Source organism: Mobula hypostoma, chromosome 13, assembly GCF_963921235.1.
Source record: "Mobula hypostoma chromosome 13, sMobHyp1.1, whole genome shotgun sequence".
NCBI classification, from domain to species: Eukaryota; Metazoa; Chordata; class Chondrichthyes; order Myliobatiformes; family Myliobatidae; genus Mobula; species Mobula hypostoma.
The window spans coordinates 56,075,331-56,101,622 of NC_086109.1; the positions used below are offsets into that span (position 1 = coordinate 56,075,331).

General features: G+C 40.7%; 1 protein-coding gene across 3 annotated transcripts in view; it reads right to left on the reverse strand.

Moving 5' to 3' along the window:
• The window catches only part of LOC134355600 (zinc finger protein 280C-like), a 165,506-nt gene extending 143,372 nt beyond the window's left edge, over positions 1–22,134 (reverse strand). For 2 of the 3 annotated variants that reach the window (XM_063065715.1, XM_063065714.1), the window contains exon 1: positions 21,908–22,134. The gene's annotated coding sequence lies outside the window, so the exon portion shown is untranslated. The remainder of the gene's footprint in view (positions 1–21,907) is intronic. The other variant, XM_063065718.1, reaches the window with a different exon arrangement.
• Between the last annotated feature and the right edge of the window lie 4,158 nt (positions 22,135–26,292).

Sequence of the window (26,292 nt, forward strand, 5' to 3'; positions counted from 1 at the left end):
ACTGTGTACTGTACCAGCAGTTATGGTCCAAATGACAATAAAAAGTGACTTGACTTAAGTCCATAGTGTAAAATGGCTGGATGTTTTGGAGTTTGTAAAATGTGGGCAAGATAGTTTTTTGCAGCAATACATAGAGGTACCAACTAGAGAAGGGGCAGTGTTGGATCTCCTCTTAGGGAATGAGATAGGTCAGGTGACGGAGGTATGTGTTGGGGAGCACTTCTGGTGCAGTGATCGCAATGCCATTAGTTTCAATATAATTATGGAGAAGGATAGGTCTGGACCCAGGGTTGAGATTTTTGATTGGAGAAAGGCAATACAAAGGATTGCATTGAGGAGATGCAAAGGGATTTAGAAGGAGCAGATTGGGAGAAATTGTTTTATGGGAAGGATGTAATAGAGAAATGGAGGTCATTTAAAGGCGAAATTTTGAGGTTACAGAATCTTTATGTTCCTGTAAGGTTGAAAGGAAAGGTTAAGAGTTTGAGAGAGCCATGGTTTTTCAAGGGATATTGGAAACTTGGTTCGGAAAAAGACAGGAATCTACAGGAGTAAATGAGGTGCTCAAGAAATATAAAGAATGTAAAAAGAATCTTATGAAAGAAATTAGAAAAGCTAAAAGATATGAGGTTGCTTTGGCAAGTAAGGTGAAGATAAATCCAAAGGGTTTCTACAGTTATATTAATAGCAAAAGGATAATGAGGGATAAAATTGGTCCCTTAGAGAATCAGAGTGGACAGCTATGTGTGAAACCAAAAGAGATGGGGGAGATTTTGAACAATTTCTTTTCTTCGGTATTCACTAAGGAAAAGGATATTGAATTGTGTAAGGTAAGGGAAACAGGTAGAGAAGTTATGGAAACTATGATGATTAAAGAGGAGGAAGCACTGGTGCTTTTAAGGAATATAAAAGTGGATAAGTCTCCAGGTCCTGACAGGATATTCCCTAGGACCTTGAGGGAAGTTAGTATGGAAATAGCAGGAGCTCTGACAGAAATATTTCAAATGTCATTAGAAACGGGGATGGTGCCGGAGGATTGGCGTATTGCTCACATTGTTCTATTGTTTAAAAAGGGTTCTAAGAGTAAACCTAGCAATTATCGGCCTGTGAGTTTGACGTCAGTGGTGGGTAAATTGATGAAAAGTATCCTTAGAGATGGCATATATAATTATCTGGATAGACAAGGTCTGACTAGGAACAGTCAACATGGATTTGTGCGTGGAAGGTCATGTTTGACAAATCTAATTGAATTTTTTGAAGAGGTTACTAGGAAAGTTGACGAGGGTAAAGCAGTGGATGTTGTCTATATGGATTTCAGTAAGGCCTTTGACAAAGTTCCAAACAGAAGGTTAGTTAGGAAGATTCAATCATTAGGTATTAATATTGAATTAGTAAAATGGATTCAGCAGTGGCTGTATGGGAGACACCAGACAGTAGTGGTGGATAAATGTTTGTCAGATTGGAGGTCAGTGACTAGTGGTGTGCCGCTGGGATCTGTACTGGGTCCAATGTTGTTTGTCATATACATGGATGATGGAATGGTAAATTGGATTAGTAAGTATGCAGATGATACTAAGATGGGTGGCATTATGGATTATGAAGTAGGTTTTCAAAGTTTGCAGAGAGACTTAGGCCAGTTAGAAGAGTGGGCTGAAAGATGGCAGATGGCAGTTTAATGCTGATAAATGTGAGGTGCTACATTTTGGTAGGACTAATCAAAATAGGACATACATGGTAAATGGTAGGGCAATGAAGAATGCAGTAGAACAGAGGGATCTAGGAATAATGCTGCATAGTTCCCTGAAGGTGGAATCTCATGTGGATAGGGTGGTGAAGAAGGCTTTTGGTATGCTGGCCTTTATAAATCAGAGCATTGAGCATAGGAGTTGGGATGCAATGTTAAAATTGTACAAGGCATTGGTAAGGCCAAATTTGGAGTTTTGTATACAGTTATAGTCACCAAATTATAGGAAAGATGTCAACAAAATAGAGAGAGTACAGAGAACATTTACTAGAATGTTACCTGGGTTTCATCACCTAAGTTACAGAGAAAGGTTGAACAAGTTGGGTCTTTATTCTTTGGAGCTTAGAAGGTTGAGGGGGGACTTGATAGAGGTACTTAAAATTATGAGGGCGATAGATAGAGTTGACGTCGATAGGCTTTTTCCATTGAGAGTAGGGGAGATTCAAACAAGAGGACATGAGTTGAGAGTTAGGGGACAAAAGTTTAGGGGTAACACGAGGGGGAACTTTTTTTTACTCAGAGAGTGGTAGCTGTGTGGAATAAGCTTCTAGCAGAACTGGTAGAGGCAGGTTCGATATTGTCATTTAAAGTAAAATTGAATAACTATATGGACAGGAAAGGAATGAAGGGTTATGGGCTCAGTGCAGGTCGGTGGGACTAGGTGAGAGTAATGTGTTTGGCACGGATTAGAAGGGCTGAGATGGCCTGTTTCTGTGCTGTAATTGTTATATGGTTATGGTCTCCTGATGAGGAAGTCAAGAATCTAGTTGCAGAGGCAGGTACAGAGACCAAGGTTTTGAAGCTTGTTAATTACTTCTGAGGGTACCATGGTGCTGAACACCTGGCTGTCATCCATAAGCAGCCTGACATAAATTTGCGATTGTCCGTGTGGTCCAAGGTCTGATTATATGATAATAAATAATCAAAATAAATTGCAAACACCTCTAAGATTGCCTATCCCAGTTATTCTAACTATAAGACCTCAAATAGTAAACGAAAGGCAATTTAGAATCATTGCACACATATTCATTCATCAACACCACAAAGTTGTTCACTATCATTCATAAAATGATGGGAATAAAATAAGTACAGGTTTCCCCTGCCATCTGAAGGTAGAGCGTTCCTATGAAACGGTTCATAAGCCGGAATGTCGTAAAGCGAAGAAGCAATTACCATTTACTTATATGGGAAAATTTTGTGAGCGTTCGCAGACCCAAAAATAACCTACCAAATCATGCCAAATAACACATAAAACCTAACAGTAACATATAGTAAAAGCAGGAATTATATAATAAATACACAGCCTATATAAAGTAGAAATACCTTTCCACAATCATTGCCTGCACTTTTGTCCGTAGCGAAAATCTCACGCAAGTACCATCGGCAAAAGCACTCTCTCCAGAAACCTTTAAGCTATGAAGTTGCCAAATCATACCAAATAACATGTAAAAATACACAGCCTATATAAAGTAGAAGTAATGTATGTACAGTGTAGTATCACTTATGGGAATCAGGAAGACAGCTTGCCAAGCACACTGATGGTGGTGGGTTAGACTGAGTCATCAGAGTTTGGGTGGTGCAGTGGCCCCCACCCTCCGGGCAGCGACCCGATACCAATCCACGAAGCATGCAGGGGTACAGCGGTAGCCCGGAGGCACACAGCACATCTTTAAGAAAAAAGCCAAAATAAACATGCTAATTAATTAGGTGCTGCCCGGGACATAATTAATTAGCATGTTTATTTCGGATTTTTTCTTAAAGATGTGCTGTGTGCCTCCTGGCTACCGCTGCCTTCTCTGCGAATCAGTATCCGTCCGCGGCCTGGGGGTTGGGGTGGTGGGACACTGAGGTGTCGTCTGTTTCCATCAGGGCAGGCAGCTCATCTTCTCCTATGACTGCCTGCCTCAAAGTCGAAAGTCGAGGTTCGTCGTCTGCTGTGGCTGATGTGGAAGGCTTGCTTGACTGCTGAGCCTCGTGCATTTTTCTACATACAGTTCTTTGTAAGCACTCAAACCATCCTGTAAATATCCCCTAAACCTATGTACCCTTTCAAAATTAAAGTCGTACTTTATCATTGCAGCGAAAAATCTTACGTAGTTGCTTCACGTTCAGTTCGCTACTGCATTTGGTTTCAATTGTTATCCTTTCCTCTTCCAATTGCATCAGCTCTTCATCTATCAGTTCTTGGTCAAGGGATGCCAAAATCTCTTCAACATCATCTTCGTCAACTTCCACAAGCCAAACTCACTTAGTCCTTACTTCGTTCACCACAATCGAAACGCTTAATTATGTCTAGTTTTATGCTAAGTGTAACACCCTTACGAGCTCTTTCAGGCTTTTCCGATACCTTAGAACTCATCTTGCTAACGGCTGCTCACAGGCATGCGTTTAAGCAACGCCGGCGAGATTGCAATTCCAAATCCGGGGTAGAGCTGCTGCTGCTCGGGGCACGCGCTGCTTTTTTCGTAACAGTGAAAACACCTTCTGAAAGCAAAAACAGGGTACTAATGTAGGTCTTTCCTAACAGTGAGGTTTCATAAAGCGAACGTTCGAAAAGCAGGGGACACCTGTACCTAGTTACAGCAGAAACAATGAAGGCTAAACCAATCATCTGGTCTCCAAGGCTAGATTGCAAAAAATGATGAAAATGAAAGAGGCAAGAGCTACAGTAAGTAACTACTCTCACCAAAAGAGTTGAACAAAGGTATCAGACCAAGAGTCTGGTGTAAAATGATGACCTTGTTCTGTCGTTTAATTTAGATTTACCTTTCTAATGCTGTTTTGCTATCATGTGACACTGTTTTTAATCTTAGGATTTCATGATAAGCATTTTCAACATCTCTGAACTGAAAATCCAAATATAACACATCCACCGATTCTCACTCGTCAAAAAAGATAGACTTTTCAAATATGAAAACTGCACTGATTTTGTCTGATTCTGTTGATATTTTCCAAGCATTACTTTCTTTATAATAGACTGTAACATCCTTTTCCCTACTACTGATGGAAGGTCCTTGTTTTAGCTCTTTCACTTTTAAAAATAGGTTATATTTACCATCCTCCAATCTATAGGAACAAATCTCTAATCTATGAAATCCACAATCTCCAGAGCTTCCTCTTCGTATTTTGGTATTCAGATTCTAAAGCTCTGGTGATTTAGGACATTCAAATTCCATTAATTTGAATGTTACTAGCTAATAATTCAGATAAATGTCTTGCTTGAAGTGGAGAATAGGTAAAGAAATGATCAACTCGTGCAAATATGAATAAGGAGCTACGATCGCGACTCCTTCCAACTCATCTGCGAAAACGTCAATTTCTACCTACAATATCTCTCTGTCGAAGACCCTGACCTAGAGCTACACTCAAACTTTGGTTCTTTGCAGCAGTGGGACCCACTCCCCGGGGTTCATTGACCAAATGTTTTCGATATCCCAAAGACTCAGCCTAGAAGATGAGTGCACTTTTGGGGTTCCGAGGCACTGCAGCCCTGGAGACAAGCTCATTCTAAACCGGTGCCGCCAAATGAAGCGCTGCACAAGAGAAAACAAACAGTGGATCAGCTATCGCAGTCTCTGTACTGGGTTGGGAGTGGGGGGGGGGAGAGAGTGAGGGGAGGGGAGAGCGACACACACACACACACACACACACACACACACACACACACTGTGGTATGTGGAATTGTTAGGTGAACAGTAAGTTTTTATTGTGCTGCAGATAATGGTCTTTCTTGGGGGCTTTGCTATTGATTTCTTGGTGGGTGGAGTATGCCGATGCTTTTTTGCTGAAGTGGGGGTGCGGGAGGATTATTGCTTTGCTGCTGCTTGTGCGTAGGAAGGGGAAGCGGGGGGCTTTTTGGTTGTAACAGATTTACCATGACTTATTCTTTGAGGCACTCTTGTTTTTGTGAATTTTAGGTTGTATATTGTATTCAAATATCCAGACCTGCCTCTTGGTTTTTTTGCACTACCTTACTTCCCATTTTTCTCTTTTCTATTTATGATTTATAATTCAAATTTTTAATATTTACTATTTTTAATATTTAATATTTGTAATCCAGGGAGTGTGAAGTGCAGAATCAAATATCGCTGTGATGATTGTACATTCTAGTACCAATTGTTTGGCAACAATAAAGTATAAAATATAAAGTGTTCACACTCTGATATTTTTGGAACCAGTGAACTATTGAAGGTTCTATACTAAAGCAATTTTTATTTACTTGTTTAAAAAAACTTTTTTTTTCATAATAGCATTTGACGCTCTTTCCAACTATAATGCCATCAACTTCCACTTGAAATATACCAAATGACTTGTCCTCTACAGCTATCTGTGGCAATGAATTTCACCGATTCACCATCATCTGAGTGAAGAAATTCCTCAACTCTGTTCTAAAGAAACACCTCTCCACATCCATTCTATCTAGGTCTTTCAATATTTGATGGCTTTCAATGAGGTCCCACCCACCACCATTCTTCTAAACTCCAAGGAGCACAAGCCAGAGCCATCAAATGTTCCTCATACATGTGCAAGAAAAAGTTTGTGATCCCTTTGCAACTACATGTTTTCTGTATTAATTACTCATAAAATGTGGTCTGCTCTTCATCTAAGTCACAAAAATAAACAAACACACTCTGCCTAAACTAATAACACACAAATAGCTGTACTTTTGATTTCTTTATTGAACACATTGTTTAATCATTAACAGTCCAGCCTGGAAAAAGTATCTGAATCCTTGTATTTAATAACTGGTAGAACCTCCTTTAGCAGCAAGAACAACCTCTACCAAATGTTTCAGGGCCAGATGGTCTGCATCCTAGAGTGCTTAAGGAAGTAGCCCAAGAAATAGTGGATGCATTAGTGATAATTTTTCAAAACTCGTTAGATTCTGGACTAGTTCCTGAGGATTGGAGGGTGGCTAATGTAACCCCACTTTTTGAAAAAGGAGGGAGAGAGAAACCAGGGAATTATAGACCGGTTAGCCTCATGTCAGTGGTGGGGAAACTGCTGGAGTCAGTTATCAAAGATGTGATAACAGCACATTTGGAAAGCGGTGAAATCATCGGACAAAGTCAGCATGGATTTGTGAAAGGAAAATCATGTCTGACGAATCTCATTGAATTTTTTGAGGATGTAACTAGTAGAGTGGATAGGGGAGAACCAATGGATGTGGTATATTTGGATATTCAAAAGGCTTTTGACAAGGTCCCACACAGGAGATTAGTGTGCAAACTTAAAGCACACGGTATTGGGGGTAAGGTATTGATCTGGATGGAGAATTGGTTAGCAGACAGGAAGCAAAGAGTGGGAATAAACGGGACCTTTTCAGAATGGCAGGCGGTGACTAGTGGGATACCGCAAGGCTCAGTGCTGGGACCCCAGTTGTTTACAATATATATTAATGACTTGGATGAGGGAATTAAATGTAGCATCTCCAAGTTTGCGGATGACACGAAGCTGGGTGGCAGTGTTAGCTGTGAGGAGGATGCTAAGAGGATGCAGAGTGACTTGGATAGGTTGGGTGAGTGGGCAAATTCATGGCAGATGCAATTTAATGTGGATAAATGTGAAGTTATCCACTTTGGTGGCAAAAATAGGAAAACAGATTATTATCTGAATGGTGGCCGATTAGGAAAAGGGGAGGTGCAACGAGACCTGGGTGTCATTATACACCAGTCATTGAAAGTGGGCATGCAGGTACAGCAGGTGGTGAAAAAGGCGAATGGTATGCTGGCATTTATAGCAAGAGGATTTGAGTACAGGAGCAGGGAGGTACTACTGCAGTTGTACAAGGCCTTGGTGAGACCACACCTGGAGTATTGTGTGCAGTTTTGGTCCCCTAATCTGAGGAAAGACATCCTTGCCATAGAGGGAGTACAAAGAAGGTTCACCAGATTGATTCCTGGGATGGCAGGACTTTCATATGAAGAAAGACTGGATGAACTAGGCTTGTACTCGTTGGAATTTAGAAGATTGAGGGGGGATCTGATTGAAACATATAAAATCCTAAAGGGATTGGACAGGCTAGATGCAGGAAGATTGTTCCCGATGTTGGGGAAGTCCAAAACAAGGGGTCACAGTTTGAAAATAAAGGGGAAGCCTTTTAGGACCGAGATTAGGAAAAACTTCTTCACACAGAGAGTGGTGGATCTGTGGAATTCTCTGCCACAGGAAACAGTTGAGGCCAGTTCATTGGCTATATTTAAGAGGGAGTTAGATATGGCCCTTGTGGCTACGGGGATCAGGGGGTATGGAGGGAAGGCTGGGGCGGGGTTCTGAGTTGGATGATCAGCCATGATCATAATAAATGGTGGTGCAGGCTCGAAGGGCCAAATGGCCTACTCCTGCACCTATTTTCTATGTTTCTATGTTTCCTGTAGCTGCTGATCAGACTTTCACAATAATGAGGAATTTTAGACCATTCCTCCATACAAAACTGTTTCAGTTCAATGTTTCTGGGATACCTTGCATGAACAACCCTTTTCAGGTCATGCCACAGCATCTCAATTGGGTTAAGATCTGGACTCTGACTTAAAACCACAAATTTTCTTTTTCAACCATTCTGTTGTGTTTTGGATCATTGTCCTGTGGCCTCATCCAACTTCTATTAAGCTTCAGGTGACAGACTGCTACCCTGACATGCTGGGTCCAGGTTAGATCCTCTCAGATATTGACAACCAGGATCTTGAAATTGCTCACTCTTTCTACTTCTGATCCCTCTATGAGGACTGATGTGTGTTCTACTTCTTTGGGATGTACAGTCAATGGCCACTTTATTAGGTACACTTGTATATTAATGCAAGTATCTAATCAGCCAATCATATGGCAGCAACTCAATGCATAAAAGCATGCAGACACAGTAAAGAGGTTCAGTTTTTGTTGACACCAAACATTACAAAATGGAAGAAATGTGATCATTGAGGCATGCTGCTGTTATTTCCAATCTGTACTGACTGTGGTCTCTTGGTGAGGAAGTCAAGGATCCAGTTGCAGAGGCAGGTACAGAGGACCAGGTTTTGGAGATTGTTGAATTGTACTGGGGTATGTTGGCTTGAACGCTGAGTTCTAATCAATATACAACAGCCTGAAGTGGGTATTACTATTATCCAGGTGATTAGATTACATCATGAGGACACACAGTCCTCTTTTATTGTCATTTAGTAATGCATGCATTAAGAAATGATACAATGTTCCTCCGGTGTGATATCACAGAAACACAAGACAAACCAAGAACTGAAAAAGTGACAAGAACCACATAATTATAACATATAGTTACAACCATGCAAGCAATACTGTAACTTGATGAAGAACAGGCCATGGGCACAGTAAAAAAAGTTCAAAGTCTCTCGAAAGTCCCATGATCTCACGCAGACGGGAGAAGGAAGAATACTCTCCCTTCCATGAGCTTCCAGAGCCACAAACTTGCGAATACAGCACCCTGGAAGCACCCGACCACAGTCCGACTCTGAGTCGTCCAAAAACTTCGAGCCTCTGACCAGCCCTCCGACACCGAGCACCACCTCTGCCGAGCGCTTCGACCCCAGCCCCGCCCGCAACAGGCAAAGCCGAGGATTTGGAGCCTACCCTCCGGAGATTCTCGATTGCATAGTAGCAGCGGCAACGAACCGGGCATTTCAGAAGTTTCTCCAGATGTTCCTCCGTGCTTCTCGCGTCTGTCTCCATCAAATCAGAATTGTGCACGGCCCCCTATTTAACAAATATATCATTTCACCGGACAGGCCGCACGTGCTGCGTCGCACCGCCATCTTCTCAAGGCCGAGTGAATATTGCATCCACTGGAGGAAGACCTATTGTGGCAATAGGCAAACTGCAACGGGGTTCAGGCCCTTGTTTAGGCAGGAGTTGATTATGGCTAAAGTAGATAAAGTGCAACTGGGCAACAGTCATTGAGGCCACTCACTCTGCTCTTCTTGGGCACTAGTATGATTGTCACTCTTCTGAAGCAAGTGGGAACATCCAAGTGAGAGACTGAAGCTGTCCTGGAAGTCGGTTGGCACAGGTTTTTAGTGCCCAAGGCATCAGGGGCTGACGCCTTGCAATGGTTCACCCCCATAAAGATGTTCTGATGTCAGCCTCTAGGACAGAGATTACAGGGTCTCCAGATGCTGCAGGGATTTGCACAGAGAGTAGCTTTATTCTCCCTTTCAACATATGCATAAATGGCACTTCACTCACCTAGGTTACAATCTCATCCATAATATTATAGATTTCCTGGTTATTTTTTGCCAATATTACTCCACGTGCTTATTTCACAGAACTCATCTTCATACAAATCCTTACATTTAAAGATTACCATGTTACCTTGAAACATAAACAAGAGAAAACCTGCAGATGCTGGAAATCCAAGCAACACACACTAAATGCTAGATGAACTCAGCAGGCCAGACAGCATCTATGGAAAAGAGTAGTCAACGTTTCGGGTTGAAACCCTTCGGCAGGACCCATCGACTGTATTTTTTACCTCCACAGCCTGGCCTGAGTTCCTCCAGCATTTTATGCGTTACCTTGAAATACCACAATTTTCTTACCGGTCCCCCACAGGTAACGAATGCCTGACATATGATATGGGTATTTTGAAAACTAAGGTTTCAGACTGCAAGGATCTTGTGCTTGGTGGAAACAAGGCATTTCCACTTTCCTTATTTCCCTACAGGACCACTACCAGTATCCCTCCCCGCCGTCCCCACCAAAATGTAGTAACCATGGGCTGGGGTAAGCTGAATAGACTCCCTCACCTCAGTTGGTGAAGGTAGCTGGCAGCTGCTCTTCCTGCACCTGCTGAGTCTCCTGTCACAGCTGATTCTTTGATCCTCTTCCATATGGTGTTTTTATACATTTCCCATTTACAAAAAATTTGCACAAACGGAATCTTGTCATGAACTGGAGATTGCCTGAAAGCATTTTGTGCACAGGTCTGATAAAACTTTTGAAGTCTAAATAGACCACGTGGTAGGTCATGCTGCATTACAAATGGAAAGTCTATTATGCCAAGCATTGATGCAGAGTCCAATTCAAATGCAGTACAACTCGACAAAAATGCTTCCACATTTAGTCACAATGTTTCCATTCTGTACAGAAGTTATAAAGTGGTAGATACATGCCATCTTAGATGGACAAAGCACAAGATTAAAAGGCAGGACCCTCAAAGATAGTTAACTTACTACTACTGCCATGTTCCAGCAGACCCAGAAATAAATCATTGCAAATCAATGTATGACTGAAAAAGTAGTGCAATAAGGAGGATTTTAGAATAGTTTGGGATGGGGAGAATGGAACCAATACCAGCTGCATACATTGCAACTCAAAGGGATGTGGTTGTGAAAGGTTTAGCTGATAGCACTAGGAAAAGTTAAATCTAGCTTGGAGAAAGAAGTGGGATCCTGACTGAAATTTCATAGTGGAGGAAGGCAAAATTAAAAGCAAAAGATAAAGAGTGTAATAATTCTTCATAGTTTAGTACAAGAACTCTACAAAATAAAGATACAAAAAGGGAGATATGATACTGTGAAACATGGCTAAGAGATGGGCATAAACAGCATTTCATTAGTCCTGATTACAGCATTTTTAGTTATCACAAGAGGGGACAAAAGCAAAAGGAGGGATGAAGCAAGAATAGTTAAGGAAAAAATGCACTATGCACAAGATTTAACAAATGAAGCCATAAGGTTTATATCGGGAAGGAAAGAAAAAGTCAATTGCTAGGAGTGTTCTGTAGAGAAACACAAGAGCAACTATCAGCAAATTTCAGAGAAATGCAACAAGAAACACAGAAGTAACTGTAGGAGACATTCAACTACCCAAATATTAACAGAAATAACAGAGTATAGAATGTACAGAATTGCTGAAACACATTGAACAAGAAATAAATTATGAAGTAGCAAACCAATCAAACAAGGGATTATTACTGGACAGAGTGTTAAGGGATGCCCCTGGGCAAGTAAGAGGATGCAACAGGAATACATCATGCAGACTGCAATGATATTCAAACATTTAACACAATTATTGAGGACAATAGAATAAGAATAGTTTCTTAACTGTAACAAGTCACTTTTTACAAGAAATAAATCAGTCAGAATACACTAAATTAAAGAACTCAGTGAGATTTCAGAACCAATATGATTCTCATAAATGAAAATTCCCAAATCTCAATAGATGTCAGAGAAACTAACACAAGGCTTAAAACAATGACAACTACAAAGTCCCTGCATAAAATACAGTACTGTGCAAAAGTCCTTAGGCACACGTAAACAAATTCCGTAAAGCAAAAATGCTTTCAAAGATGAGTTGAAAAATAAACTCTTCTCAGGCTTCCAGCGAGGTACAGGTATCAAATATAGCCGATGTTTCGGTGACAAACTCTGCCATCTTCATCAGGAATGGCAGAGTTTGCCATCAAAACGTCAGTTAAAAAGCGATATCCATACCCGGCCGGAAGCCCAAGAAGAGTTAATTCATCATATGCACCAGGAAAGCACTAGATCCTTTTTCAATGAAATAAGAAGTTTCTAAATATCAAAAAAAAGTTATAAAGAGCAGTAAACAGTAAAACACAAAATCAAATCAATATTTGGTGTGACCACTCTTTGCCTTTAAAACTGCATTAATTCTCTTAGGTATACTGTCATACAGTTTTATGAGAAAATCTACTGGTAGATTGGTCCTAGCATATTAACAGAATTTGCCACAGTTCTCCAGAATTGTCTCGCTTACTTCTCCAGGTACTCCCAGACAGCCTTGATTATATTGAGATCAGGGTTCTACAGAGGCCATTACATCTGTTGCAGAACACCTTGTTCTTCTTTTCATTGGACATAGTTCTTTACGACCTTGTTCGTGTGTTTTTGGTCAAAGTCCTGCAAAACAAAGTTGTGACTGATCAGACACCTCCCTTTTCACCTCCTGGAAGAGAATCTGCTTGTACTTCTTAGCACTGAGGACTCCATTCATTCTGACCAGATCACCAACTCTATTTGCAGAAATGCAGCCCCAAAGTTGCAGGGAACCTCCGTTATGCTTCACTGTTGGCTGCAGACACTCATCCATGTAGCACTCTCCAGCTCTTCTACAGACAAACTCTCTCCTGTTTGAGCCAAAAATTTCAAAGTTTGACTCATCGGTCCAGGGCACTTGCTGCCATTGTTCAGTGCTTTCGTACTTGTGTTTTTGTGCGTAAGTGAATCTCTTGGCTTTGTTTCCACTTCGAAGGAATGGCAGCAAATCTTCCATGAAGACTTCTCCAGTCTGTAGAGGCATGTACTTGGGTTCCAGTGGTTTCTGCAAGTTCAGAGCTGATAGCGGTGCTGGACTTCTTTCAACTTAAAAGGGACATCAGTTTGATGTTGCATTAGAGCCTCTGCTTTTCTGGTCTTCAACCTTGCCCATTTCTTCGTGCTTTTTCCAGAAGAGCTTGGACACATCTTGAAACTCCAGTCTGCCTCAAAATTTCTGCTTGGAGACATTTTGCTGACACAGGATGACCACGTTGCATCTTGTTATGTTCACTCTTACTATGGTGTAAGAATTGATGATTTGAAGGTAAAACTGTCACATTTGCCACCCCTCACCTTTTAGTTTGGTTGTCCTTCGCCCAATTTGATTCCTTCTACACCCAGTTTGGTTTCAGTTAATCAGTTTAGTTCATTCAACTCATTATGTCTTTGATAATTAGAACCTGTTTGTTATCTTTGTTTCATCATGCACTGAGCTCTATACCTACAAAGTAATCAAATATTTATTTGAAAATTGGTCTATTACTCAATGTCACTTACTTTGACGAAATACAAAATATTCTTTGTAACATTTAATTTTTGGAAAATAAATGTGTAGAAATTGAAAATTTGCTCTTTTGTACTGACACAATAATGCAGGCGCAGCACGCGGCCTCTCCAGTGAATGATACCTGTAATCTGTCAAGTAGGGGACCGTGCACAATTCTGATTTGATGGAGACAGACGTGAGAGTACGGAGGAACATCTGGAGAAACTTCTGAAATGCCTGCTTCGCTGCTGCTGCTGCTACTGTGTGGTAACCAGAATCTCCGGAGCAGAAGGCCCCAAATCCTCGGCTTTGCTTGTTTCGGCAGCCGGGGCTAGGTCCAAGGCACTCGGCAGAGGATGGTGCTCAGGAGGCTGTATCAGAGCAGCTGGTTGGAGGCTCAAAGTTTTCGGATGGACGGACTCGGTGTCGGCTGTGGTCGGCTACTTCCAAGGCATCGGCAGTTGTCGGTGCCTTGGAGGTTTATGGCAGGGAGTTTCTCCCTTTTGCCACCTGCTATCGGGGACTCAGGAGTCAATCAGGACTTGAGACTTTTTTTTTTACCATGCCCATGGTCTGTTCTTTATCAAATTATGGTATTGCTTTGCACTGCTATAACTGTATGTTATAATTATGTGGTTTTGTCAGTGTGAGTCTTTGGTTTATCCTGTTTTTCTGTGATATCACTCCGGAGGAACATTGTATCATTTCTTAATGCATGTATGCATTTCTAAAATGACAATAAAAGGACAGAGTGTTCTTAAAATCTAAAAAAATAAAAACCTAAAACAAATTTTACATAAAATCATCTAGTGTGCCACAGACTTTTGCACAGTACTGTATATTCTAGACTTTTAAAAAATAAGAGAAAAATCAGGCTGCGGTGAGATCTTCTTTGGCAAAAGGGTGAGTGCTAGGGGTCAAGAAGATCAGTAACATAGGTCAGCTGTTTAGAGGAGAAATGAAGAGATGGGATTATAACCCCAACACAACGAAGGCAAGAAATTACTAAAAAAAACTCGAGACAACACAAACCAGCACAGGTTAAATGCACACTCAAAATTAACTAAGCTCATGACTAAAGACAATTTGAAGATGGCTCAATGTAGTCAAAGCAGAATACAGGAATTTATTTAGCCATTAGAAAAGGGTCCCAATCCACAGATTGATTGGGAAAGCAAGTCAGAGAAACAAATCTTGGGTGCAGCAGAACAGGAAGAGACTCCGATTAAAATGGTGTACATAATTTTACAGGCTGATGACTAAAGCAGAGGAGCAATGTTATGAGCATACACATACTAACTTGATTACAGCAAGAGTACTGTGTTATTCTGATCACCATACTACATGGAATTTATATACTTATTTATTTAGTAGTTATGGCCATTCGACCCATGCCACCCCACAACTCGAATTAAACCTAATCTAATCATGGGACAATTTACAATAACCAATTAACCTACCTGGCAAGTCTTTGGACTGTGAGAGGAAACCCAAGGAAAACCCACGCATTCCACAGGGAGGATATACAGAGACTCCTACAGACAGCGCCGAAATTGGAATGCCCCGAGCTGTAATAGCACCATGCTAACCACTACACGCATCATGGAAGATGTAATACTAGAGGTTATATAAATAATTTATGATGACATTAGCAAGGTTGAAGAGACTGTCAAAGCTGGATTGCTTTCTTTTGAACAAAGGAGACCAGGCAGTGGAGGGTGGGGGAAGGAGGAGAAGGGAGCCAGGATGGTCAGTTGGAGCATTTAATTCAAAAATATATACAAGTGAGAGGCCTAAACTTTAAGGCCAGAGCTTAGACAGGGTGTTTTAGATCCGTGGGTTACGACCGAAGAAATAAATGGCTGGAGTCACTTGTACTTTAGTGCAAGGGTGTTTATTATGTGCATCATAAAATCAAACTTACAAAAATTAGTGAAAAGAAAAATGCCAACTTTACAACATGTTATCTACAAGAAAACACAATAATAGCTCTGTACTTATATTTGTCCAATGTGAACTCCCATCTCTCTCTCATACTGAGGGCAATAATCTTTTTATTCAGCACTAGAACATACCATCTTTAATTACACACAAAATTAACTTAAGACTACATGTAAATTAGAATGATGCACCCCACAATGAAGCTACAATATTACAAGATAAATAAAAGTATCTACCTTAAATACAGTATACAAACATATACACATTTACACATCCCCATTACTAAATAAATGGAATATTCCTCAAAGTTGCTGCTGTGTTCACCAGCAACTTTGATGTGTGTTGCTTGAATTTCCAGCATCTGCAGAATTCCTCTTGTTTGCGTTTTTAAAATGGAAAGGCACTATGTACGGCGGGAAAGGCACTATAAAGCCTGAGCACATCAATTCAGTTTACAACCCAGCAGTGAAACAGCAGAACACCAAACACAATCACACGTTTACAATTAAGTACAAATAAAGAATGAAATTAAACTAAACTTTGGTGTCTGACTCTGAATGTATGTAGCAGTGAGTTAATTATGAGAATATACCAGGCGGGTGGGGGAACACACTGAAGTGCAAACACTCACCGCAACGACAACAGAATGAAAAGGCAATGTTTGCGTGTGGGTGAATGAGCGTGCTTAGAGAGTGGGTTTATCCAATGCTCTCCGTCACAGGGTGAACAAGACCCAAGCTTTAAATTTAGGCACCAGGAATGGACAGTTACAAGATTCTGAACAGTATTCAAAACCCAGAAATCACTGCCTGAAAGATGGGAGGGAGAACGTCAGATTATTATAATAAGTAACACCTCCATGTTAAATTTAATCGAAGTGGATTCAGATTCTGAGTCTACTTGTCCCTTTAGAAATATAGTATGGTCAAGAAATGCCTATTAAAAACTCATATTTCTCAAGTTTTCCACTTAAAATACTATTATCACTTGCACTGATGACCAATGTTATTTATAATCGCTTAACATTCTGATTAGCAGACAACAGGTAGCCAAACCCAGATATGTGTTACACATGGCCCCACCAGCAGGAATTTGAGTAAGCTTATCAAGAGGGATCATTGGGAAAAAGTTTCCTAAACCTAGTCTTCCCATCAAGTACGTTAAGCAATGTCATCACATTTCTCTGGTTATAAGGCCCACATAAACCCGTTACACCAATGCCAGCACCATATATAACACAACATCATTTTTACAAAATATCCTCAATGGTATCAATGAGAAAATTCCAAATCCATTTTAGTTATTTGAATATATTGTAGCTAATTTCAAACTAGAGGCTTTGCTCTGTAATGTCAATAATTTGCATTATGACATGAAAACTGAACTCTGCTATGAAACAAAGCCAAGCAAAAATAAGTACATCAGTTTTTCAAGGTGTAATTTTTATATTTATTTTAATGATACAGCACAGCGACATGCTTCCGGTAAGATGGTGGCACACCCAGACCCAGCAGCTTCTGAAGGGCCAACCCAAAGGTGTTATTGTCTTCTTTAAACACGTTTTGTTTTAGGATTGCAAAAACTTGCTGGACACTAAGAATTTAAAGTACTGCCGGTCTACTCCATCAGCAAATTGCTCACTGGCGAAGAAACTGAAAGAGCTGGAATTGGTGCAAATCGTGCCGCTGCCTGTGTCAGAGGCGTGTCGGAGGAGCCACTGCACGAAGGCAGTGAGCAGTTTAACAGCGAGTGATCACCCTGGTCACCACCCTTGTGATCACACAACCCTTTCGGATATCGTTACTGTGAAATGCTGCAAGTCCGATTCACTGATTTATTGTTGGACGCCAAAGGAGCTGCATGGCCTCAGTCGTAGCGAGGATTAGGCCTCAAGCCACAGTGTTACCTGTTTACAGTCACTCAGGAGAGAGTCATTGAAATTGGTGTACTCCACCAGAATGCCGAGGGCGGTGTAGCCCCCTCCCCCCCCCCAGTGTTCATTTGGCAGCCATATTATGTTCGACTGCAGACTACTACAACATTCATGGACTCAGGGTCTTGGAACATTTTTTTCTGTGTGACTCTATTTTACTAATAGCTTATATGTGTTTGTATGTCCATTGTGCTGCATATGACTGTTGATACTGTGTTTTGCACCTAGGTCCTGATGTAATGCTGTTTTGTTTGGCCATACCAATGGGTATTGGTGTATGACTGAACGACAATTAAAATTGAAAGCCCCTTCCAGCTGAAAGCAGCTGCATCACCTAATTACACCCATGTTACCAATTAACCTACTAACCTGCACATCTTTGGAATACGGGAAGAAATCGGAGCAACAAGAGGAAATCCATTCAGTCACAAGGAGAACATATGAACTCCATACAGACAGTGGCAGAACTGAGCCTGGCTTGCTGGCACTGTAATAGTGGAGCCTAGGAGGATGACGGCACTTAAAGGCGACTCCTTCGCTTGCATCTTCAGAAACAGTTCTATTTCCATCTTTGATACCTCTTTTTTTCCCTTTTTAAGGTTCTTTTGAAAACCATGACCTAGAGTTACATGCTGACTTTGGTTCAATGCAGAAATGGGACCCACTCTCAGGGCCTCACGACTGGCTGCTTTTTGATATGCCAAGGATGCGGCCTGGAAAACTAGTGCACCTTCGGGGTGCCAGACTTTCATGGCCCTGGAGGCGGGCGGATTCAAGGCTGGTGCTGCCGACTAATGCGTCGTGGGAGACAGAAGATCGTAAGCAGCGAGCTAGCTGCTGGTTGTGTGCCCAGACAGCCAAGTTCTTTGGGCACAGAGCTCAGAAGAAGCTACACAACAGACTTTTAATACCATAAATCAGCCAGTTGCTTTATTATGTCTCCCCCCTCGCTATGAAATGGGGACACATTTTTTTCCCCTTATTAGGGAGAAAGCCTGTGGTATGTTGAACACTGGGTAAACAAGTAGTCTTTGGGGTACTGCAAGTCTGTGTCTTTATCAATGTTTTGCTGCATGCTTGAGTGCTCGGTAGGGGGTGTTGATGCTTTTCTGCTGGTGGGGGGGTTGTTGCTTTGCTGCTGCTTATGCGTGGGGGGGAGCTTTGGGGTTCTAACATTTAACTGTCATTCATTTGGGGCACTCCTCTGTTTTTGTGGATATTTGCGTAGAAGAATTTCAGGACGTATATTGTATACATTTCTCTGACATTAAATGTACCTGTTGAGTTACAGTACCATGCCACACCCCATGCCATTTTTCAGCATTTCCAACATGTACTTAAGTCAATTGTCTTAATTAAATATTTAAAACTATTAGTCCTGTGCTTTATGAAATTCAATATAATTTCCAAGGATTTCCTGACTAAAGACACGGTATAGAACAACAGCATCCTGTATTCTGCCTGTGTACTAACAAATGAACAGCATGAATACTGAATTGTCCAAATTCTAGTAAACTCCTTCTTATCCCTTTTCTCCCTCTCCCCCACCTAATTCCACTTACACTAACCCCAGCTCACCGTCACCATTTCTTCCTCCCTTCCACCCACGCACTAATTCCCCTCTGCCCATTGTTCCATCTGCCTTCCTCACCTCACTCAATACATTTCCAAGCTCCACCTGCCAGTCCTCAGACTCCCACCTATTGCCTTGTCACCCAGCCTGTTGCAATTTCCATTTTCCTCTCCCTATCAGCCCAATCCCACTCCTTACCTGAATCCACCCATTGCTTGCTAGCACTTTCTCCACACCTTCTTTCTCCCTCTATCCGTCAATCCTGATACAATGTTCAAACCAAAATATCAACTGTCCATTTCCCTCCATAGATGCTGTTCACCTATCAAGTTCCTCCAGCACCTTGTTTGATTTTCTGACTGAATCACTTTCTCAAGCTCAGGTTAAGGATTTCATTACAACTTTTACTCATAAGAACTGATAATTAACCAACAAACCCAAACTGATTAACTCTGGTGTTTAAATTTGTGGTGTCAGTATATCCCATAAATGGAATCTTGCATTTCAAGTATTACTGTTTTTCCCTCTAATTTGTTTATCATTACAGTATTCAGTACAAGCTATATCTCTTCACATTATTTTAATATAAAAACACTATATTTGGATATGGAACAATGAGCAAAAAGCTAATTCAAGAAGTTTCCTCTTGCTACCAGATGTACAAACATGGTACAACAGCATCCAGATGATTACAAAAGGCAATCCCCAATACACTGAAAGCCAGCATAATCCATATAATGTACAACTAAAAATGCATTCAGAAATTTATAGTGTTTCATATAACTTCATTACAAGAGATGGCATGTTTTAACCCATATACTCCTGACAACTGAATGATTTCTTTAAATGGCAAACCTTTCTTGCAAAGATTCATTCAATTGATATTGTTTTGTTTCATTAAACATACAGACTAGATAGGTGCCAAGCTCAATATCAGGCCAGTGCTGAATTAACTGATCTCATCACAGCAATTGCTGGCTTGAATTTCATGCTTTCTCTTTGGACAATGCACTTCCATTTAATTATTACATATATCCAATCTTCTTCCATAGAAATAATTTCCATGTTCTTACGTTTGAATTTATTGGGTAAGTTATCCCAACAACCTCAGTCATCAGCCCAAGGCAATACAACATCAATAATTGGTATGAAAATATTAGACCACAGAAACACAAAATGGAGGCATCATTTACATGCCTGGTCAACACTGAGATCATAACTGAGCCCATTCCAGTTCCATACCCAGCTTTTTTTTTACCTAAGGTACTAATAATTGTTTTCAAAGAAAAAAAGTTGGACAAAACTGCCAGTTGTTTATATTTCATCCTATGTTTTAATGTTTAGTTGTGTTTTAGAATAACATAAAAAACTTTCTATTCTCACAGTTTTTTCTGAAAGTGTTAGGAATTTACTAAAGGTAACATAAGAGATTTCAAAGAACAGCCCCTATATTATTAAATAGAAGAGTTTTGGTTTTACTGAGTTAAAATAAATTAATTGCTTGCTAATTGTATAAAATTATATAATTGTATAAAATAAGAAAAACATTTTGAATAGGACCGTGCAGTAATGAAACCCCCCCAAAAAATTCCTAAAAACCTGTAGCTCAAAGAGCACATTTCTGTTTGCGATCAAAATAAATATTCAACAATTATGACTATCTAGTCAGATGGCCCTCCTCTTTTTAAAAACCTTTCCGTTTTGAGAACCCTTGCAATAAAACAGCGCAAAGTGACAGGAATACACGGGCAAGTCTCAAAAATCGTTAAAAGGTTCACACCTTAACAAATTAGTATAGCATTGCATAATATTTTTACCATTAAATAGTATTAACATGAAAAATTAGCTTTAACCAAATTTATTTCAATAATGTTCCATTTCAACCAATTTTCACTTCTCCTTTCTTACTCCAAATTAGCAAATAATTGGGAATTTGAATCTTTATAGGAAAATAACTGAGTACTAGAGTGAAGATGTTTCATTGCAGAGGACAATAGTAAGATTATTAGTTGTTATCTTAATTGTGCATTTTAGGGCATTCGCAATCACCTTACCCAAACTAATGAAAGTATTCCTACAACAGTAACGCCTCACTTAAGGCTCATTATTAACTAGTTGAGTGCAGTCAATGTTATTTCTCGAAAAGCACGTGTACTTTGCAGCAAAACAAACTCCAAATCTCTTTAAATGAAGTGTTCCGTTTTTACATTGGATAGGCAACACTTTATTTGGTCGGCTGATCTAAACAGAATCGATAGCGCATGAATTAATGCCACATACGTCATCAAAATAAACAAGCAATTGAGAAACCAAAACGAAAACGCCACTGTATTCATACCCCAAGTCAATCAAACACTGGCAGGATTAGTCTGAGCAAGTACGCTTCTGACCCGCGTTTACAGAAGCCTTGCGCGGGTAACTCTTCGGCTTTCCCCAATGCTAACTCATATTTAGAAAATATTTCCAACAACGCAGCGAGATTCAAAACAAGCACGTGCTGTGTTTTCATTGTGAAAGTTACTTTGGGAGAGGGCAAATAGCCGAGTCTGTGAGCGTTTAAACGCTCGTTATGTTAGAGGCGATGAGCGGCTGGGTGGCCCTGCCCCGAGTTGGGAGCATTTCTATTTTCTGCTGCTTGCGTCGTACTATACATCAAAAAATAACCTCCGCCAAAATAAACCTGCAGAATGATCTGAGTGAACATAGTGACAAAGGTGGGTCGGGAGCGGGAGGGGGTGGGGGATTGCACAATAAGGCCTCATTAAGTGTGAGTCAGCCGCCGGCCGCCCGCCCGCTTCTCTCGGGGCAGCAACAACCAAACATGGCGCCCGTGCTCCCTCCGCCCGCACCACAGGCCCACTCCTGCGGCCGCCCCCAAAGCGCCATCGGGCTGTGGCACTGCGCCCCTACAAATCCGTTACCGGTAGACAGAGCAACTCACCGCCTGCTTATCCCGAACTAGAAGCGGAGAATGGTTCTACGGCGATCCGCCACCATCGTAATTTTTCCGCCGCTCGTGCGCACTAGGGATCTCGCGCGGGGCCAGCGCCAGCGGAGGATCATGGGTAAGAGGAGCCCGTGCGGCGGCGGCGGGCGGGCGGTCGGTCAGTGGGCGCGCGAAGCGTACGCTCCTGCGAGCGTGGCAGCGGGCGGGCGGCGTGGCGGGGCTGCGGGCGCCCCTCACCCAATTGCCCGGTGCACTCTGACTAACTTGGCAGCGTTTCAGGTGTCTCTTCACCCACAGCATTAACTCACCCTGCCTGCTTTAACAATTCATGCTGCCTTGAAGTTTTCAGTCACAAAGACTGGGAGCCTGAGGGTCCTGTGCTTTTATTCCCCACTACAGTTTTTCAAATTGAAGCACTTATTCACTTCCTCCATGGTTGGCCTGTTAATTGTTTCTTTCATGCTTATCTTGTTGTTAAGTATTGATCTGTATTTAGCAGATTGAAGTTAGTAGTGAACCACACCTCACCTTTTGAACACAACTTTTTAAAATATCGCAAGGGTCATTATGATTTGGCCGTTTTCTGCTTTCGTTATTCAGTTATGTCAGACTTGTTTCTTCTAGGCCATCCACAGTTAGAAACGTTTCTATTATGGCAAAGAAAACCAGAAGGAGGAAAAGTTATATGGATGGTGATTTTTTTTTAAATTCTGAGTTACTTTAAGCCTACATCAGATTTTGGCCTGGAATTAAAACAAGGAAGCATAGTCTATGTATGGATTCTCTTGTGTCGTTTTGTAATGAAGTATTTTATGGTATGATATTTAAATTTCTTTATCTGCTTTTGTCAATTTAAAGTTACTACTGTTTTCTGAAAGAGATGATAGTTTCCCCATGATACTCAAAATGTGAACAGTTGGAAATATAAACTAATCTCATTACTAATTCAATATTGTTTTTAAGATATGGCATTATCTAATAATATTTTATACATCTTTCCATCCATTAACATCCAAAATCAATCTTGACAAATTAGATTGTGTGAACCATTACTTTCTTTGTCAGGAAAATAAATTAAAGTTGGAGCTTTCACACAATAGTCAAAAACATAATAACTTTCCATGGGTTAAAAAGACAGTAACTTTGTTTTTCATTTATAAAATATTGACCACTGCAAGATTAACATTTGTTGTCAATTATAAATGCTCTAGCAAACTATGGCATTCTTGAACTGCACTGTTTATCAATTTTTAGCTGTAGGACTAAATAACATGAAGCTTGCACTACCTACTATTTAGTTTCAATCATCACTTTTGAATGTATTTATGAATAAAAATATATCTGGGCTGTCAGGTATTCTCAGTACTTTCATTTTCTTTACAATATTCAATTGCAGATTAATTCACCTGCATTAGATACTTAATGACATTATTATGACTAGAAAATAAAATACTTTCTGACAGGTGAATCTGCCATCATCTGATATACAAGAATTTAGGGCCCTTAATTTTACTCAGCAAAGCAATTGATGTGAAAGCATTAAGCAGGTACATTAGGTAAATGATTTTGTAATTTGGTGCTTCATCAGATAAAACAAGATGCTACAATTGTGCAAATAACAGGAATTCTGCAGATGCTGGAAATTCAAGCAACACACATCAAAGTTGCTGGTGAACGCAGCAGGCCAGGCAGCATCTCTAGGAAGAGGTACAGTCGACGTTCCAGGCCGAGACCCTTCGTCAGGACTAGCTGACGAAGGGTCTCGGCCTGGAACGTCGACTGTACCTCTTCCTAGAGATGCTGCCTGGCCTGCTGCGTTCACCAGCAACTTTGATGTGTGTTGCTTGCTACAATTTGTGCACTTACCTGGATCTAATCTTGCAGATTGAGAGATGCTAAAACAGCAGTTGTGAATGTTTTGCACGTTCATCTTTGATTGTTCTGTTCAAAACTTCACAGCTGAATTTTAAATGTTTTGAAAGTGAGAGGAACTTGTACCAGTTAAACAAATTTTGCATAATATGTTATCAGCTCAGAGACAGAAGATCCTGGAATTGCTACTGGAATATGATCCTATAGGCATAGGGAAAAAACACATTTACAAAGAAAACATACAATTTTTTTTTAAATCACTGTATTATACAGGCTGAGTACCCCTTAATCAAAATGCTTGGTGCTGGAAGTGTTTCAGATTTTGGATTTTTGAATATATACTTGCCATAATTTCCAAGATCATCACTAATGAAAATTTTAAAGATAAAACTACAGATAAACAGTCTTTGTCTTACACTTGTCCATTGCACGTATGTACTTAACAGTAAAAAATTATTACCAACCATTAATATAATGAGTGCAGGGTAACAAAAACAGCACAGCAGCATCGGGAGAATATCTGTACTATATCAGGTTGTTTTACTCTCCATGATGTGTATTGGCAAATAGAAGTGGAATTACCAAAATACTTGGATCACCAAGAGCCTGATTGCCAGTAATAATGGAAGAAAACTGCTTCTACATTTCATTCAAAACATAGAACACTTTCTGTTGATGTGGTCAGGGTTCTGAGCATCATGTACACCAGTGCAATGAAATCCCTTCCTTGCATGAAGTTAACAGTATACATGGTAAGAATAAATACAGTAATTTTAGAAAGCTTCAAACAACAGAATCAGGTTTCATAACAGCATATATTGTGAAATTTATTGTCTTTGTGGCAGCAGTACAATGCAATACATAATAGAAAAAAAGCATGAATTACAGTAAGGTTCAATGTCTGTTCAGGAATTGGTTGGCAGAAGGGAAGAAGCAGTTCCTGAATCAGTGAGTGTGTGCCTTCAGATTTCTATACCTCCTTCCTGATGGTAATAATGAGAACAAGGCATAACCTAGGTGATGGGGATCCTTAATAATGGATGCCACCTTTTTGAGGCATCGCCTCTTGAAGGTGTCCTGGATCCACAGAGGCAGATGCCCACGATTGAATTGACTGAATTTTGATCCTGTGCAATAGACCACCACCCACCCCCCCACCCCCCCATCTCAAACAGTGAGGCAGTCAGTTAGAATGCTCTCCATGGTACATCTGTGGATATTTGTGCTTGCCTTTGGTGACATTTCATATTTCCTCAAATTTCTTTGTAGTTGCATCGATATGTTGGGTTCAAGATAGGTCCTCAGAGATACTGACACCCAGGAACTTGAAATTGCTCACCCTTTCCACTTCTGATCCCTCCATGACCACTGGTGTGTGTTGCTTCATCTTGCCACAAACAGTTCTTTGATCTTACTGACGTTGGGTGCAAGGTTGTTTCTGCAACATCACTCAACTAGCTGATATATTTCACTCCTGTAGGTCCCTTCATCACCATCTGAGACTCTGCCAACAATAGTTGTCAGCAAATTTATAGATGGTATTTGAGCAGTGCCTAGCCACACAGTCATAGGTTAGAGAGAGTAAAGCAGTGGGTTAAGCACACATCCCTGAGGTGAATGGTGGAAAGGAGTAGTGCAAAAGGAAAGGTAAAATGACAATTGTGGAGTAACTGAGAAAGGTAGAATTGTACAGCATTTTAATCAATTCAGTGGTACTGCAGTTACGTTCAGAATCTAATTTATTATCACTGACATATAGGAACAGAATTATATCATTCGGCCCAGCAAGTCTGCTCTGCCATTTAATCATAGAGTCACAGAAAAGTACAGAACAGAAACAGGCCCATCGGCCCATCCAGTTTGCGCCGAACCATTTAAACTGCCTACTCCCATCAATCTGCACCTGGACCATAGCCCTCCCTACCCCTCCCCTCCATGTACCTATCCAAACTTCTCTTAAACGGTGAAATCAAGCTCGCATGAACCACTTTCACTGGCGGCTCATTCCACCCTCTCACGACCCTCTAAGTGAAGAAGTTTCTCCTCTTGTTCCCCTTAAACTTTACACCGTTCGCCATTAACCCATGACTTCTAGTTGTAGTCCCACTGAACCAAGGTGAAAAAAGCCTGCTTGCATTTACCGTATCTATACTCCTAATAGTTTTATATTCCTCTATCAAATCTGCCCTAAATCTTCTACTTTCCAAGGAATAAAGTTCCAGCCTATTCAATCTTTCCTTATGACTCTCATACTCCTGTCCCGGCAACATCCTTGTAAATTTTGTCTGTACTCTTTCAACTTTATTTACGTACTTCCTGTAGATAAGTAACCAAAACTGCACACAATACTCCAAATTAGGCCTTGCCAACATCTTAGACAACTTCAAAATAACATACCGTCTGTACTCAGTATGTTGATCTATGAAGGCCAATGTAACAAAAGCTTTCTTTACAAGCTTATCTATCTGTGCTGCCACTTTCAATGAATTGTGGCCCTGTATTCCCAG